This window comes from Ochotona princeps, chromosome 2 (assembly GCF_030435755.1).
Source record: "Ochotona princeps isolate mOchPri1 chromosome 2, mOchPri1.hap1, whole genome shotgun sequence".
NCBI classification, from domain to species: domain Eukaryota; kingdom Metazoa; phylum Chordata; class Mammalia; order Lagomorpha; family Ochotonidae; genus Ochotona; species Ochotona princeps.
Genome location: NC_080833.1, coordinates 5,100,076 through 5,116,092, shown reverse-complemented (window position 1 = coordinate 5,116,092; position 16,017 = coordinate 5,100,076).

Sequence of the window (16,017 nt, the reverse complement as noted above, 5' to 3'; positions counted from 1 at the left end):
GCCAGAGGGAACGGCCCAAGGGTTTGGACTAGACCAGCCGCTTGCAAACTCCGGCTCTGCCGTTCATCAGCAGCGTGACCTGAACACGTTGGTTAGTGTTGCTGCTGCATGTCTGTTCCTTTATCTGTCCCATTGCCCCATATTTCCCAGGGGGCGGAGGGGGTGGGGGCTGCAACCTTTCAACAAACACTGAGCACAGCAGATGCAGGGCATCACGGGAGGGTGAAATCAAGGGTTTTGAAATATTTCCAAATAACTTTCCAGAAAATCCATGGGATTCATCCTAGAAGTGTGGCAAGAGGCTTTAGAGCATGTTAGTAAAACCCAAGCCCATCACAGAACTCTGGCACGGAACAGACCCCCCCCACCAGGTAAAACTGATATCCAGTGGGCTCAGCGTGGCACCCTAGTGGGTGAGGTCCTCATCTTGCACGTGCCAGGATCCCATATGGGCACCAGTTCTAGTCCCGGCCACTCCACTTTCCATCCAGCTCCCTGCTTGTGGCCTGGGAAAACAGGCAAGGACGTCCCAAAGCCTCGGGACCTGCGCCTGCGTGGGAAACCTGGAGGAGGGTCCTGGCTCCTGGCTTCAGATCGGCTCAGCTCCGGCTATTTCAGCCACTTGGGGTGTGAACCAGTGGATGGAAGATTTTTTTCCTCATATCTCCTCTGTAAATCTGACTTTTCAATTAAAAAAAAAATCTTTAAAAAGCCCTAATGTACAGTGCTTCTTCCCTTATAGTTTGGATGTTTTGGCACTTGTGAAGTAGTACATTGGTTAATGTCATGACTTTTTGGCCTTCAATAGCTGTGGGTTTTCACAGGATTTCAAAGAAGGCTACTTTAAAATGTTCATGGAAAATAGAATTACATAATGTTTACTTTGGCAATCCAAAATGAAAATTTATGCATACAAGAAATCTCCAGTTTCCCAAATGCATACACTGAGGGAACTATAAATGGATTTCAAAATTTTGCACCAAAAATAAATATCTTTTAACTCCACCATCTGGCCATTTTTGAAGCGACTTTCTATTATTGGATGGTGCCACCTGCTGGCTGAATTTGAGATTGCAGGAGGGCTCTATCAGACACTTAATCATGAGCACATTTTCAGTAGTTTGTCACGTGGCACTGGGTGATAAACAGGCCTGGAGAGAATTCCTAGAACTTCAGGTAGTGAAGAAGGAGATGATCTTGAGATTGGGACAAAATAATTGCAAACTTTTCCCAAAGCGTTTTGAATGCAGTGCCTTCTTAGCGCTCCATGGGATGTCCCTCCGTGGAACAGCACCTTGGCTGTGGTAGCAAGGCTGGGAGGACACCAGGCATGAATCCCGTTCAGGTGTTTATCCACGTGGTTCCTCAGTATTTGCTTCATGCACAGAGCGGACGAGCCTGTAGGTCTGGGAGTGGGAGTCTGAGTGGACGAGGTCCTGGCCTTAGCCTCAGGTAAGTGGGAGAGACAGCAGGTAAGACGGTCCTAGCAGGGGCAGGTAGCCACAAAGGGTCATCCAGACCTGGATTTGCTGACACTGCTTTTCTTGTACTTGGGGTGGGGGGTACAGGGGAAATGTGTGGTGGCTTCAGGTCAAACGTTACGACTCTCTAGAGAGATTCCAGAGAGGTCACTCTTGTGTCGAGGGACACATCTGGGACCTGGGGTATGAAAGACTTGCTTCCCCACTGTGGGCTTGCTGTGTAGGGTGGATGCCTCCACCCGTGGGCCCAGACTCACCTGTCAGACCTCTGCCCCATCCTCATCTCTGGACGAACCCCAGTGCCCAGCCAGCAGGCAGCTGCCCCTTTCCCTCGGGGAGGGGGGTGGAGGGGCATTTGGTGGGCCCGGCTCTGTCCCGAGTGTAAACTTGGTGTTGACTGTGAGGGGGAGCAGTGTGGAGAGGGAGGACAGCTCAGCGCCCACACTGCCTCACCCCTGGAGATCCCTCAGGGAGGGGCTCTGATCAGCAGTCCTACCCCCTTCTGCGTGGAGGCTGGCACCCCTGCCTGGCAGCTGGAGATGCCAGTTCTGGGTGGGCTCTTGCTGCAGGGCGTGTATTCTGGATCTTTTTTTCCAGGGGAGATCATGTTGGGAAAAGAAAGAATGAAGGTGTCCAAGCCCACAGGATAAACAGACATTGTTTCAAACCTGACATTTCTTGGGTGACAGCCACACAGTCTGTACTTATCTGTGACATCTGCATGACACGTCCGGGGTGGGGCTGTTACTTCTCCCCACTTATGAAGGGGATGTTCATCAGGTCACCCAACCAGTGGGTGGCAGAACTGGCACCTGAGCCCAGAATTACTGCCTCATTGCCCCCATCCCGGCGTCAGAGCATCAGGCCCGAGCGAAGAGAGAGCAGCAGACAGCCCTGAGAAGTCCCAGCTCTGTCCACCCTCTTACCTCTGTCACCCACACCGTGCTGGGATAAATAGCGTACCTCCAAACTTCGTGCCCGTCAGGAACCTAGCAGTGGGACCTTTTTAGAAAAGGGGTCTTGGCAGACGTACCCAAGTGAAGGTGAGGTCACACTGGATAGGAAAACTGCCGGTGTCCGGTGCCCTGGAGGGATCCTTCCCAGGGCTTTTAGGGAAAATATGTCCCAGCAGTTATGGTGGACTTGACCTCAGCAACCCCAGGAAGCTAATACACCTGCCATCTGTCCCCAGGGCACCTTCGCACCGCTCCTGGCTCGGCCCCCTGCTTCTTCAAGTGCCAGCCTCCCTCCCGCCGTACCTCCAGTCCTCTCTCCTGAGCATCGCCCCCTCCATGGTTACCCCCACTCCCTGCTCCCACGCCTGCTTCCATCCTTCCCTGCCTGGTCATTGCCAACGCTGCAAGCTTTCCCCTGGACGTGGGTGGCTTTTATCCTCCCTTCTCTGATTCCTCCATGAATCTGCAGCTCATTACAGTGTGCATTCCAGGGTGGTGAGGGTGGGGTGGTTCCCCCAAAATGGTCAAAGCGTATCGGGGAATCCCAGGACACTGGCGGCTCTAGGGTCAGCCACCTCTGCCCAGCCAGTCACCTTCAAATCCAGGGTCTCCAAGCTACGAGACCCCAGCCCACTAATAACCCAGGACTTGGATTGTAGGGCTGCCTGAGCTCCACCCACAGATTAGCTCTGTGTGTGTTCAGCTGGAGGCCTGGGCTGAAAGTGGGGGTAGGGGGTGGACACTTGGGTCAGCCTTACCCGGGTGGTGGGAGGAGCCTGGAGGGCACAAGTGCAACTTTTACTTTCTGCTTGGGTCTCGTCTGCCCACTGCCCAGTGTGGCCAAGCTCCTGGCCACCATGGGATAGAGAGAGACAGAGGCCTGCTATGGCGTGGAATTGTATGTGTGGGGGCGGAAGGGGGGCAGTAAATATTTTCTTAACAACAATATAATCTCCCACTGTCTCCAATCAATATTTGTTGAATCAATGCACACAATTGCTTGAGCAAACTTCAGAAATAAATGGACAGTGGCACATGGAACTGGCCACTTTGCAAGTGGACGGTCCCAGACTTCACAGCCTGGGCTGTGGGGCCTTCAGGACGGTGTCTCCAGGGGACTCTGCCAAGGTGAGAGTTTGGCCCTTGCAGGGTGAGACACACTTGATCCTGCCAGTGGCTGCAGAGGGGGGACTCAGGTGCAAGGCACCCTCTCTGGGGATCCCCAAGCTGGGAAGTGCTGAGGACACCCTCCTGGGACCCAGAGCCCAGCTCTCAACTCCCAAAGGAACCCAGTGAAGGTAGGCAGGACAGCTGAGTGGACCCCGTTCCTCTTCTTCCGGCTCCAATTCCAGCGCGATCTGGACTTCCACGACACTAATCCCTCCTCCTCCTGGAGCCCAGGAACAAGAACAGGCACACCTGGGAGGAGCTGTCTCAAGCTCTTTCTTGGCTTGCCAATCCCCTGGCCCAGATGTCACTGTCCCATTCATCCCACAGGTATAACCTGGGAGTGATCCCCCAGTGTGTCCCTGGCCTCCCTGGGGGCCCTCCTTAGCACCCATCAAGGGGAAGCCCTGTTCTATAGGGGCCAACAACCGTTCAACCGTGTCCCCTTGCCTCCCTCAGTCTGAGGAGAGCACCTCCTGTCTCAGGTCCTGCCTGGAGAGGCGCCCCGCCCTCTTGCTGCCTTGCTTTGCTCTGTGTGCACGGAACAAGAACCTGCATGGGCTCGCCTCCAGCAGCAGCTCCAGGTGCCAACCTCCCTCTTGGCTGCTTGTAGAGCGCAGACTGGTTACCGCAACCAGCATCTGTTGGACCAGCCTCACGCCTGGCGGGAAGTGATGCCACGTTCGCCTCATTGTCTCCTGCCCAATGGCGCCTGTTTCTGATGTATCCCATACACGTGACACTGCTCCCCAAAGAACTAGGAGGTCTTTTCTGGGTAGGCCCTCAGAGGTGATGCTCAAACTTCCCTTGTCTTTTTGGAGCAGTGTGGACAGTGGAGTCCCCGTTCACAGGACACCAATCCACTTGACTGGCTAGCTCTGTTAGCGTTCACATGGTGGCCCTATTGGCCAGCGGGCCCCGCTGCAAGCTGCCTGTGAAACATCACCCCAGGCCCCGATGACACCATCCTGGCCCCAGCTCCGCAAGCAGCCATTTCCCCGGGAGCCCTAACTCCTTCTTCTAGCAAGATTTAGGACCCAGGAGCAGGCTGCACTTCTCACTGGCTTTTGTCCTTGGGGAACCCCAGTCCAGAGAGGATCCAGAAGGCTCTGGGAGTGGAACAGATTGACCTGAGAAACAGGAATAGTCAATAGAAAATTCAGATCAGACAAAGGACTGCACTGTGTCATAGTGGGTAAAGCTGCTGCCTGCCATACCAACATCTCATTCGAGTACCAGTTTGAGTCCCAGCTGCTCCACTTCCAGCCCAGCTCCCTGCTTATGCACGTGGGACAGCAGCAGAGGGTGGCCCACGTGCTTGGGTCCCTGCCAGCCATATAGGAGACCAGGAAGAAGGTCCTGGTTTCTGCCTTTGGCCTAGCACAGCACCAGCCATTGCAGCCGTCTGGGTATTGGACCAACAAAAAAAAGATGTGTCTCTCTCTGCCTTTCAAATAAATAAATCTTAATAAAATTTAAAAAATCAGGCAGCAACTTACTATAGGAGGAACAAAGCAAAAATGACATCCCACACCAGAAAGGGAGAGTGACCCCAGTTCTTTGATGGCCCAGCTGTACACAGCTTCTCAGAGGCACGGTCATGGGCACAGTGAAAGACAAAGGTATTTCAAATAGCTCGTGGCAAATAGAAGTTAAACTTGTTTTGATGAAAACACATTATGAAATTCGGGAGTGGGTGTTTGAAGTCGTAGTGAAAACACTCAGTGTGCTACACCCCGTATTGGGGTTCCTGGACCTAAGGCTGGTTCTGCCCCCACTATTCCACTGCAGCCCCTGGGAGATAGTAATGACGGCTCTGCTGCCTTCCTGCCGCCCACGCACTCAGCCAGAGCAGGCCAGGGCCACGGTCACAGCATGGCCAGGGCCACGGCCACAGCATGGCCAGGGCCATGGCCACGGCCACTGCCACCTGGAGGGTGTGGATTGATCCTGACTTTGCCTTTGCTCTCCCACCATGTCAGCCTGCACATGGGGGGGTGGTCTTTGTCAGTTTCTTTCCATGTGTGTGCGTTTCTCTCAGACTCTCCGCTTTTTAAATTAACTTGAAAAGGAAGTGGATATTTAAAACATGTCTGTGAAATCCACGTACACGAAAGTCTTCAAAGCATTGGCTAAGGGGCACGCATTTGTTCTGGTAGTTACCGTCAGCTGGGACACCTGCAAGGTCCATCAGAGTATCCAGGCTTGAGTCCTGGCTCCCCAGGGAGACTCTGGGAGGGAGCAGGTAGGGGGCAGCACTGTGGTGCAGTGGGTTAGCAGCCGCCTGAAACACTGGCATCTCTTACCAGAGGACTGATTCAAGTCTCAGGTGCCCTAACTCTGACCCAGCCCCCTGCTAATGCACCTGGGAAAGCAACGAAAGGTGGCCCAAGAGCCTGGGTTTCTGACGCCCATGGAGGAGACCTGGAAGAAGCTCCTGGCTCCTGACTTTAGCCTGGACCAACTGTGGCCATTGTGACCATTCGGGGAGTGAGCCAGGAGATGGAAGATTCTCTCTCCCATCTCTTTGCCACTCTGCCTTTCGAATAAATAAAACAAACCTTTACACAACCCCACTTGGGAGACCTGGATTGCCTCCCTGGGTCTCTCCTTCGCCCTGTCCCAGCCCCAGCCACCCCAGCCATCCCAGCCATCGTAGGGAAGTGAATCAGTGGGAGCCTGTCTCTCCCCTCCCCCACTTTCTTCTCTGAGTCTCTGTCTCTTCCTCTATCCTCCTGCCTCTAAAATAAAAAAAAAACTAAAAGATCATGAAAAATGCGTATAATTGAAAAGTTTTGTTTAGACTCAAAATGTTTTGCATGATACGAAACTTCTCCTTGAATTGTATTTCCATGAGTGTTCAGAAGTTCCCTGGTCAGGTGGAGTTGGAGAAGAGTGTGGCTCCTTCTTCCTCCTGGAGGAGGATGAGGAGGAGGAGGACAGGGCACCAGCACTAACCAAAGGGTCGTGCTTGGCCCCACGCAGGGTACATACGCACATATCCTCCTCTGGCTCTCACCTGAGCCGCTTTCCCATATTAGGGTCTGTGTGGCCTGGGTGGGCTTCTACCCTGCTGGAAACGCCCTGTCATCGCATTTCCAGGCTGAAGAATGCTCCCACCTGCACTGATGGCTGGTGATCACCATGGCAACCGCCGGAGGCCATCCTACAAGGAGAAAGAGAAGGTGACACCTCAATGCTGAGAATTACCATGCTCCTCCCCCAGAATTCCACGAGGCTTCTTCCCATCGCTTGAAGTATTCCTGCCCCATTTCTGTGATTCCGCCCCCAGCAGGTGTGAGCCGGGCTCCCCCGCCCCGTTCTCCGACCACTGAGTAAGTTGGCGCTGTTGATGCAACTTCACCTGCACCTCAACGCCTAGCCGCGGGGGCTGGATTCAAACCCAGGTAATCCAGCTCACAAGTCAGTGTCTTAGCCGATATTCTATATTAACCACTTAGATTTGTAGATATTTCGGTAATGTCAAAAATGAAACTATTGTGGGGCGGTAATATAAACAGGCTGTTGAGAAGTGTAGTAGCAAACAGTTTACAAGATTTCAAGTGGTTGCCACTTTCTGGGTACAGCAACCAGGCGCGAGAAGGGGTAGAACAGGAAATTGCTGGTGTTTTTGTTTCGCTTGCAGTTGCGTGTGTCCTGGGCCCATCAGGACTAAGGGCCAGTGCTGCGGCGCTCACATCCCTGTATCAGAGCACAGTGCTCTGCTTCCGGTCCAGCTGCTTGCTGATGAGCCAAGCACTTGGATGCCTGTCAACCACGCGGGGAGCCTGCATGAAGCCCTAGGTTCTTGGTCTCTGCCTGGCTCAGCCTCAGCTATCGCAGACATGTGGGCCATGAACTAGAGGTGAAAGACCGTTGCTGTGAGGTGGAATTTCTCTCTCCCAGCCCTGAAAGCTACAAGGTCAAGGTGAAGGCGGCAGCCTCAGGTGAGGATCTCATCCCTGCGTCATGACCGCACGCATGTCACTTCTTTGCACACGTTCCTGAACACCACCCCTACCCCGACCCCTGAGCTCATTTCTTCCCAAGGGCCCCATCTCCTTAGGGGCTACAACCCCAGTGATTGCTTTTGGGGAGCGAAAAGCTACAGAAGTAGGTGTCCTTTGCATCAGTTTGGTTGAAATGCAAATCAGATCAAGAAAAGGAGATTCCAGCAGAATAGACAAATTTGGGGCTTCCTCTACCCCCACCTTGTCCAGAGGCAAGGATTTCCTGAGTGTTCTCCTGCACACCACACCCGCCTCCCTCCTGCCCCCTCCCTAAGCCATCCCAGGGTCTCTGGCACATTTGTGCCTCAGAATTGAGTCAGGTCTCACAGCGGCACAAGGCTCTGGGGTGGGGGAGTGGGAGCGTCTTCCCTCTGTGTCTGGGAGGCACGGGGACCTGGGAGCAGAGCCCATGCCCAAAGCAAGCACGGAACCCTGGCATTGACCCAGCCAATCCACCTGCCTCCCACAGCCCCGCAGGCCCAGGTGGGCAGCCCTGGATAAAACATCAGCACCTCCACTGTTCTCCTTCTGTTATCGGTCAACTCAGCCCTGTCCCTCTTGCTCTCTGAGCACCAAGGGTCCATGGGTGCTGGTGAGAGATCTTCCGTCTCTAATAAGCAATGCCTCAGAGCTCAAATGCCAAGTACCTACTGTAGAAGACCTCTCAGGGGGCCATGCAATACCCCACCTGCGATGTTGCTCTGAGCCAGGGGTGCCCAGGGCGGGTCCTTGGGCACCCACTCGGAAGCCAGAGGAGGAGGCGTGGCTTCCTATTTAAGGGACAGGCACAGGCCAGTATTTTTAGGTGCCAGTTAAGATGTGGTTTCCTCTGCAGCGTCTGCTGTGCTGACACTGAGGGTTGCTGACCGAGGCGGGAGGCACGGCTGCAGTCTCGCCAACCAACATCTGGTTTTAAGTGCATGTCTGCTCCCTCTCTGCTCCGCTGGTGGCTCGGCCTGCAGCTCCTGAAGGGATGCTCAGGAAGTGGGTGGCAATTTGAACCTGGAGTCTTTCTGGTCTCTGGCTTTGAGTCAGATACCAGACCACCCAGGCAGGTGGCACTTGCCAAGATGGGGCCAAGCGTTGCCTGGAAGCTGTATCCAAGACTGAACATCAGAGCTGGCCTCACGGACCCACCGTGAAAAGTGCACAGATGCTTCTGTGGCTCAGAGAACATCTCTGCCTTCCCTTGGGGAGTTCTGGGGGCTCTAGACTGGGCACAACCTTGGCAGTGGGCTCAGGTGCATGCAGCCACAGGGGGTTAGGCCATGTCATGGGTGAACCTGCCTGCCATGGCCCCTTGGTCTCCAAGTCTCATGATCATGCTATCCAAAGATGGGAGCGTGACCTGACTCACCTGTGCAGAACAATGAGACGAGGGAGGTGGACAGCCCTGACTGAATCCTCCTGGAGGCTTTACCAGGCGGGGGAGGAAGACCAGCTGCTCCTGCCTCCCCCCGTCTCTCTCTGCCTCCCCCCGTCTCTCTCTGCCTCCCCCGTCTCTCTCTGCCTCTCCCCGTCTCTCTCTGCCTCTCCCCATCTCTCTCTGCCTCTCCCCATCTCTCCCCGTCTCTCTCTGCCTCTCCCCATCTCTCTCTGCCTCTCCCTGTCTCTCTCTGCCTCTCCCCGTCTCTCCCTACCTCTCCCCGTCTCTCCCTGCCTCTCCCTGTCTCTCTCCACATGCCCTGGGGACACTGCCAGCCAGGCCATCACCAAAGGCGGCCCCTCAGTCCTGAAGCTGCAGAAGCATGAGCCAAAGGAAAGTCTTTTCCTGATGGAGTGGCTTGCCTCTGGGGTGAAGGCGCCTGTCAGCTCCCACTACAGCTGAGAGTTCATGCCCCAAGGACTCGGAGCTCCTGAAGCATTTCCAGGCTGCTGGGTGTGGGGGGGGAGTGGGTCGTGGGGGTCTTGGCTGTCTCATCCCATCAAAGCTGCCGGATTCTCATCCCCTTGGCTTGCAGAGAGGAGACTTGGGGAGTAGAGGGGACTGGCCTAGGTCATGCAGCACAACTTTTCTTGCTTCTTCCTTCAGGATGGAACCTCAGTGGATGCCATCCCCCAGGGTGCCCCGGCAGGTGTCCTATAGCACCCTGTTCCTCGGGTCTCCCTGGTTCCTGCTGCCTGGAGCATGCTGGCACCTATGGGAGGCAAGGAGGTCAGTCCGGAGCACAGGTAGAGCTTCTCAAAGCAGGGATTTCTTCAGTGCATCCTCCGCGCCGCAACAGAAGTACCGTCCTGCACAGGCCTGGCTGGGCCCTGTCCCAAGTCATCTCACAAGATCCCAACATCTCACTCCTCATCCGTCACTTCCTGTCTTAGTGGTCCCTGAGCCACACAAGGACCTGGCCTGTGGCAGACCTGAGCCTATCCTGTGTATATACACAGCCCATCTCCACAAGGGGAGGGTGCTCTTGGCTGGGGGCGGCCCTCTGGGCCTCTCTCACTCACAGGCACTGGACCGTTGGCATAGCTGTAGCAAGGACCACAGATTGTATCAGTTCACACAGCAGGAAACCAAGGCCCATGGGGCACAGTTGCCCTTCAGCCGCACAACAGGGCCGGGATTGGAACCCATCCTGATTCCAGACTGTAACTGCTGAACAGCTCTGGATCAAAGGAAAGATAGCATGTTCCCTAGCAGCCTTGTATTAAAAGAAAAAATCCAGAAAGTTCCATGAGTGCCCATCACAGGGTTTGCTGCACACCAAGCTAGGACCACCTAAGGATAGGGAGCTGTTAGAAAGGGCCCCCCACAAAAGTCTAGGTTCTTAGAAGGCCATGGGGGGGTGGCATGCCCCTGAGGGCAGGAAGCAGGTGCTGAAGCCACGTGGGCACAGCAGCCTGTGCAGTGGCAGCAGCCCACTTCACTCTTATTCACCAACAGCTTCATCCTATTGGCCCAAGCGGCGGGGGTAAGCGGGGGCTGGCACAGACCCATCCCAGATCTGGCTGAGGACAAGTCACAGCCGAGTTGGGGGCAGCTAATGGGTGGACAGAAGACACCCCCACGCCCTGGGAGCTGCCTTGGTAGGTGCAGCTTCAGGCGCCTTTTCTCTTATGGAGGGGCAGTGGAGGTTGGAACCGGAGAAGGGGAGGGCGACTGCAGGGGTCAATGCCACGGTCGCTGCTCCCTGACCGGGTCCCTGCGCCACCTCCCTGCCAGGCCGAGCTGAGCTGGGAGGGGGCATCCTGAAGAGAGCTGCTGAGTGGACTCAGGGTCCAGAGAGGAGGGAACAGCCAGAAGGAAGCAGACTGAATCCTGGGTGTGCGGAAGTTAGCAGAACATTCTCTGAAGGGCGGAAGGCAGTGGCATGCAATGCCCTCAGGGGAGGATGTAGCTGCAGCCCGCTGCCCTCTCCCCTGTGGGGGGCTGCCTCTGGGTCACCTGAGGCCCCCATGGCCGCAATAGCTTCCAGTTGACTCAGTGGCCCCCAACTAGCAAGGCCGTGGCAAGCCCCCTGTGCATGAGCCTGCTTGCTCTGTTTCAGGCTCATGCAAAATCCTCTCCCCGCCCCCCCACTGTCCCCAAAGTCATAATATTTACTAGGAATCAAGCCGTGGCTAAGAATGCAGAGGCTGTGGCAGCCTCGGAATTTCTGAGGCACAAGGAGTAATTTTAGCTGTTGCTGCGGGGAGCCAAGGAAAGCAGCCCAGCCTGGGTGCATGCGTCAGAGCCCAGGGAGGCTTCATGGGCCCTCCCCTGGCAGGTCTGCCCAGACCCTGGCAGGGCAGCAAGCGGACACCCCCAGGCTACAGGGGGCTGAACCACTTCCAACTTAGCTTCATGCTTAGACAAACTCTGGCTGAGCCCTTCTCTGCGTTGCAGGTGATCATGGAGCCTGCCTCATTTCCCGGGGGGCTACAGGTGCGTGGTCAGGTGCTCCACGCTCCCGAACAGGATGGACCCACCTGGTCCTGCACCTTCTCCTGCTGGGATGGCACCCAAGGGTGCATGCATGCCTAGCTCTGGCCTCTTCCAGATCAATCCCCCATGGGATGCCTGCAAGCTGCGTTAGCTCAGCACCTGAGAGTAATGGAGAAGCAATCAACTGGCACACCCAAGAACTAGTAGGGGCACTGGTGGGCAGGGTCGAGGAGGGAGGGAAGGAATGAGGTCCCTAGCCAGTCCTAGCATTGCTACCATAGTGACTCCCACTACCCCTGGCCGAGAGCCCCCCGGGCTGACCTAGACAAAGCCAAACCTCAGAGCCCAGTCCCTTCTCTTTGCCTGGCACTGCAGGCCACACAGCCACTGTCATGTACAGGAGGCAGAGCCAGGCCGATCAGCCCAGCAACACTGCCACCAGGTGACGTGAATTTCAAAGAACAAACAGCGCCCAGGTCCACAGCGGCAAGGCCAGCAGACCGGATGTGGTGGAGTTGGGGAATTGGGGGTCTTTCAAAACCACCCAGGATGCCAGCCCCTTTGCAGTCCTGACCCCACACCCCCAGTGTACAAAGAGCCGTGGGGAGTACAGTCACTGTGTAGCAAAGTGTTGTTTCCAAGTTCTGTAGCTCCTTTAATCTGAAGTAAAAGCATTATGTATTTGTAAACATATATATGTATATGTATATATATACTTCATTTATTTAAGATAGATCTCCCACGTGAGTGTCAGGAGTCTGGCCGCTTGAGCCATCCCCTGCTGCTTCTGGGGGTCTGCACTGGCAGGAAGTTGGAATTGGGAGTGTTTGCTCCTGCCATTAGCATTCCCAGAATGCACTCAAATACTGGCTGATTTCCAAAGGTGAATGGCCACCAGGGGTTGCCCCAGCCAGGGGAGTCCAGCAAAGCGGGGGTGCAGGGAGCCACGTGCCACATCCCTGGAAGGAGAGGGGAGCAGTAGCTGTCAGAGAGGGGACAATGACCCCCTCCCCCAGTTCTGGGCTGCATAGAGGCTAGGAGGACCCTCCTCATGGGCCCCCAGCCACCTTGCCCCTTGCTCCTCTTGGAGTCTATCTGCACCCAGGAGCCCCAACAGTCCACTTGACTTCCCTGAAACACGCTCCTGGGAACACAGACAGTGGGAACAGGGCTTCTGGCAAGGGACAGAGGCAAGCAGCTGCAGTGCCCACCCTCCTTTGAGCCTGGCACTCTCAGTGGGGGAACCCCCTCCCCATCCAATGGGGCCTCTTCTCAGGCCCCGCCACGGCCCACCCCAGGTCTCCCCTATAAATGGACCATGCATGCACCTCGTTCCTCCAAGCTCTAGCACAGGACAAGTCCAGGCCTGCGACTCATGGCACCTCCCTCAGACAGAAGGACAGCACAGATTTGGGCAAAATAATTTTATTGTTTAAAAAATAAATGTTATACCTGACATACAAAAATGCTTTTATAAAACATTTTGAAAAGTTTCAAAAGGCACTAGTTCTGGGTGTGCTTCCAGGGCCCCGGAAAAATCAGGGCACACTGGCAATGCTGCCCTGGGGTGGTTTGCACTCCCACCCCACAGCCCCGTCCGCCCTCCCCTGGCTGGACCCTCCCACCCCACAGCCCCGTCCGCCCTCCCCTGGCTGGACCCTCCCACCCCACAGCCTCGTCCGCCCTCCCCTGGCTGGACCAGGGCCCCAAACCTGAGTTCACTCCCACGGGACAGAGGACAGAGGACATGGCGCCACAGACCCTCGGCTCCTGACCTCCGCAGGTCTTGGCTCTAGGCCCAGGCACCTGCAGCTCAGATGCTCACAGCCACCTGCAGAGCCCTCACGCTGGATCCTGGGGGAGGAACCCACTTGTATCTCGTCCCGGAGAGAAGGAGCCTGACCCCCACCCCAGGTTCTGAGCTCAAGCCGATTGGGGCCCCTCGCCTCTTGTGCGAGGTAGACGGAGGACTGATCTGTCATCCGGGTCTGTCTGCCCATGCTGGCTTCTGGCCGCTCGGGGCAGCCCTGCTGCTCTCAGCCCTGGAAGAGGGCCCATCCCCCTGCAGAAAGCATGCAGAATCAAAGGCCGGGCCTGAGAACCCAAGATCCCGAAGAAACGTCCCTGGCCTTGCGTTTTCCACCTGCCCCTTGCCCACGCTGGGTCGCACAGGCATCCCAGGTACCTTCTGTGCATACAGGTGCACCCCTGCCCCACAGAGCTGGGAAAGGGGGCATTCCATCAGAGGGCCCCTTCCCTGCCCCAGCCTCCAGCTTGCAGGAACTGCATCCCCAGTGGTGGTGCGTGTGCCTCATGCTGCTGCAGCATTGGGAATATGTTCCCTGCTTTACTGTGAGCTCGGGGAGTCCACTGAGTTTCTCTCACACCGCAGGGACCAGGAGCCTGGGGAGCCTGGGGAACCGGGGAGCGGGCTGCATGGGACTTCCTGGAGGAGGTCTGCTGTCTTCCCAGGAGCTTCAACTGCTTTGGGGTCCTGCCATATCACACAGCGGTAGGCATGTGATAGGTCTGATATGAAGGGGAGGGTGGGTTCTGCTCGGGGGTAGGAAGATGGCACAAAAAAGCAGAGAACACACCGTGTCCAACCCATATGCTTGCAGAAACAGTGGGGCCGGTACATGGCATAGCAAACTAATCCTCTGCCCGTGGCACCGGCATCCCACATAGCTACCGGCTCAAATCCTGGCTGCTCCACTTCCAACACAGCTGCCTGCTTATGGCCTGGGAAAGCAGTGAAGGCTGGCCCAAGTGCTGAGCCCCTGGATCCCTACAATCATATGGGAGACCCGGAAAAAGATCCTGGTTCCTGATTGGCTCAGCTCCAGCTGATGCAGCCACTTGGGGAGTGAACTAGCAGGTGGCAGACCTCTGCGTAAATCTGCCTGTCAAATAAAACTAAAATAAACCTTTAAAAAAGACACAGACGACGACGGTGCCACTTCCACCTGCCACATCACAGGTGTGCAGTGAGAACGGTTGTTACCTCAGACCACAAATGTGCAGCCGGATGAGGCGACTCCAGGACTGCAACAGAAACATCCAGCACCTCCCAAGGCCGAACTACACCCGCCCAGGCACGCCTTGATTTGTCTGTGCAAAACACACAGAGAATTTCCAACTACTTGTTCACTCCCCAAATGGGTGCAACGGCCAGAAATGAGACCACACCAAAACCAGCAGCCTAGAACTCCATCCGGGCTCCCATGTGCATGCTGAGGTCTGAAACCCAGCAGCCGCCTTCCTCTCCAGGCACATCAGCAGGGAACTGCATCAGAAGCCCAGCAGGCAGGACTCAACCTGCCGCCCAGTGCTCACGGAATGCTGGCACCACAGACGGCTGCTTAGCTTGCTGTGCCACACCCTGGCGCCATCCAGCCCTGGAGGCACGGCCCTCTCCTCCCCTCTCCCCTTCTGCAGTTTCCTGGGCAAGAGTGAACAGGTGCTGGCTACGCTGACCTGGCACGGTGGCCACTCGCCTCATGCCACCACGGGCTTTTCCTACAACTTCCTCCCCCTTTGGCCCTGAGCTGACAGGGTCAAAGTGTCCACCTGCAGGCCTGGAAATGAAAACCAGCCGCGCAAGGCTGGCACCTTCCTACCCCAGAGCAGAGCTGCTCGTCCCTGCTCTGTCCTGCTGTCCCGGCTTCCTGTACGGATGACGAAGACAGAGCTAAGGGGAACTCCCAGGGTTGGGATGCCAATGTGGGGATGGAAACCCTCGAGGGAATATTCTGGAATATTCGTCCCCGGATCTCCCGCCTGCCTGAGCCAGCCCCAGGGCCAAATGCCCGCGAGTCCAGGCCTGTGACACCGCGAATGCCTGCGAGTCCAGGCCTGTGACACGGTGCACCAAGGCTTTCCTCACTTCCCTGAGGGAGCCTGAGCTTCTGGAATTCCTGAAAAGTCCCAAGTCTCAGGTCCTGTAGGGTCCCTCGATGCCCCGGTTTGCCAGCAGGTGGGAGATGGGAAGACAGCCCTGCTTCTCAAACTCTAATGGAAGAACACCAAGGGGCAGGGGTGCCTCTGGGAAACTCAAGACTGGGTCACATGGGCCTCGATCCCACAAACAACACTACAGTGGCCCCGGGGCTGGGATCTCTCTTCCCCACACCAGGGGAAGGGTGGGGAGCAGGCACGGGCTGGTAAGGATGCTGTATCCCTGTTGTTCTTCTCAGGGGCCTCTGAGAAAGGCCTCTGTCCCTGACATTGGCCCTACGGAGGCAAGATGGGGAGGACTCCTGAGGAACCCAAACCCAGGGATGACATAAGGGCTAAAACCCGCTCACGCAGGAGGAGCTGCCCGCAGGCCCCCAGGTAGGGGCTGTGTGCGGGCGCCCCCAGGTGACCACAGGTGGAACTCCAATACCTGTGATCTCGAATCCTCCAGAACGGCTTGGATTGTCCCCTAGGGGATGGAATTCTACCAAGCCTGCCTCTCAAGGTGAGAGCCCGTGGCCCTTGCAGCTCCTGGGGAAAAGAGAAGGCCTTGGAGGAAGTGTAGCAACCCCAAGCAAATA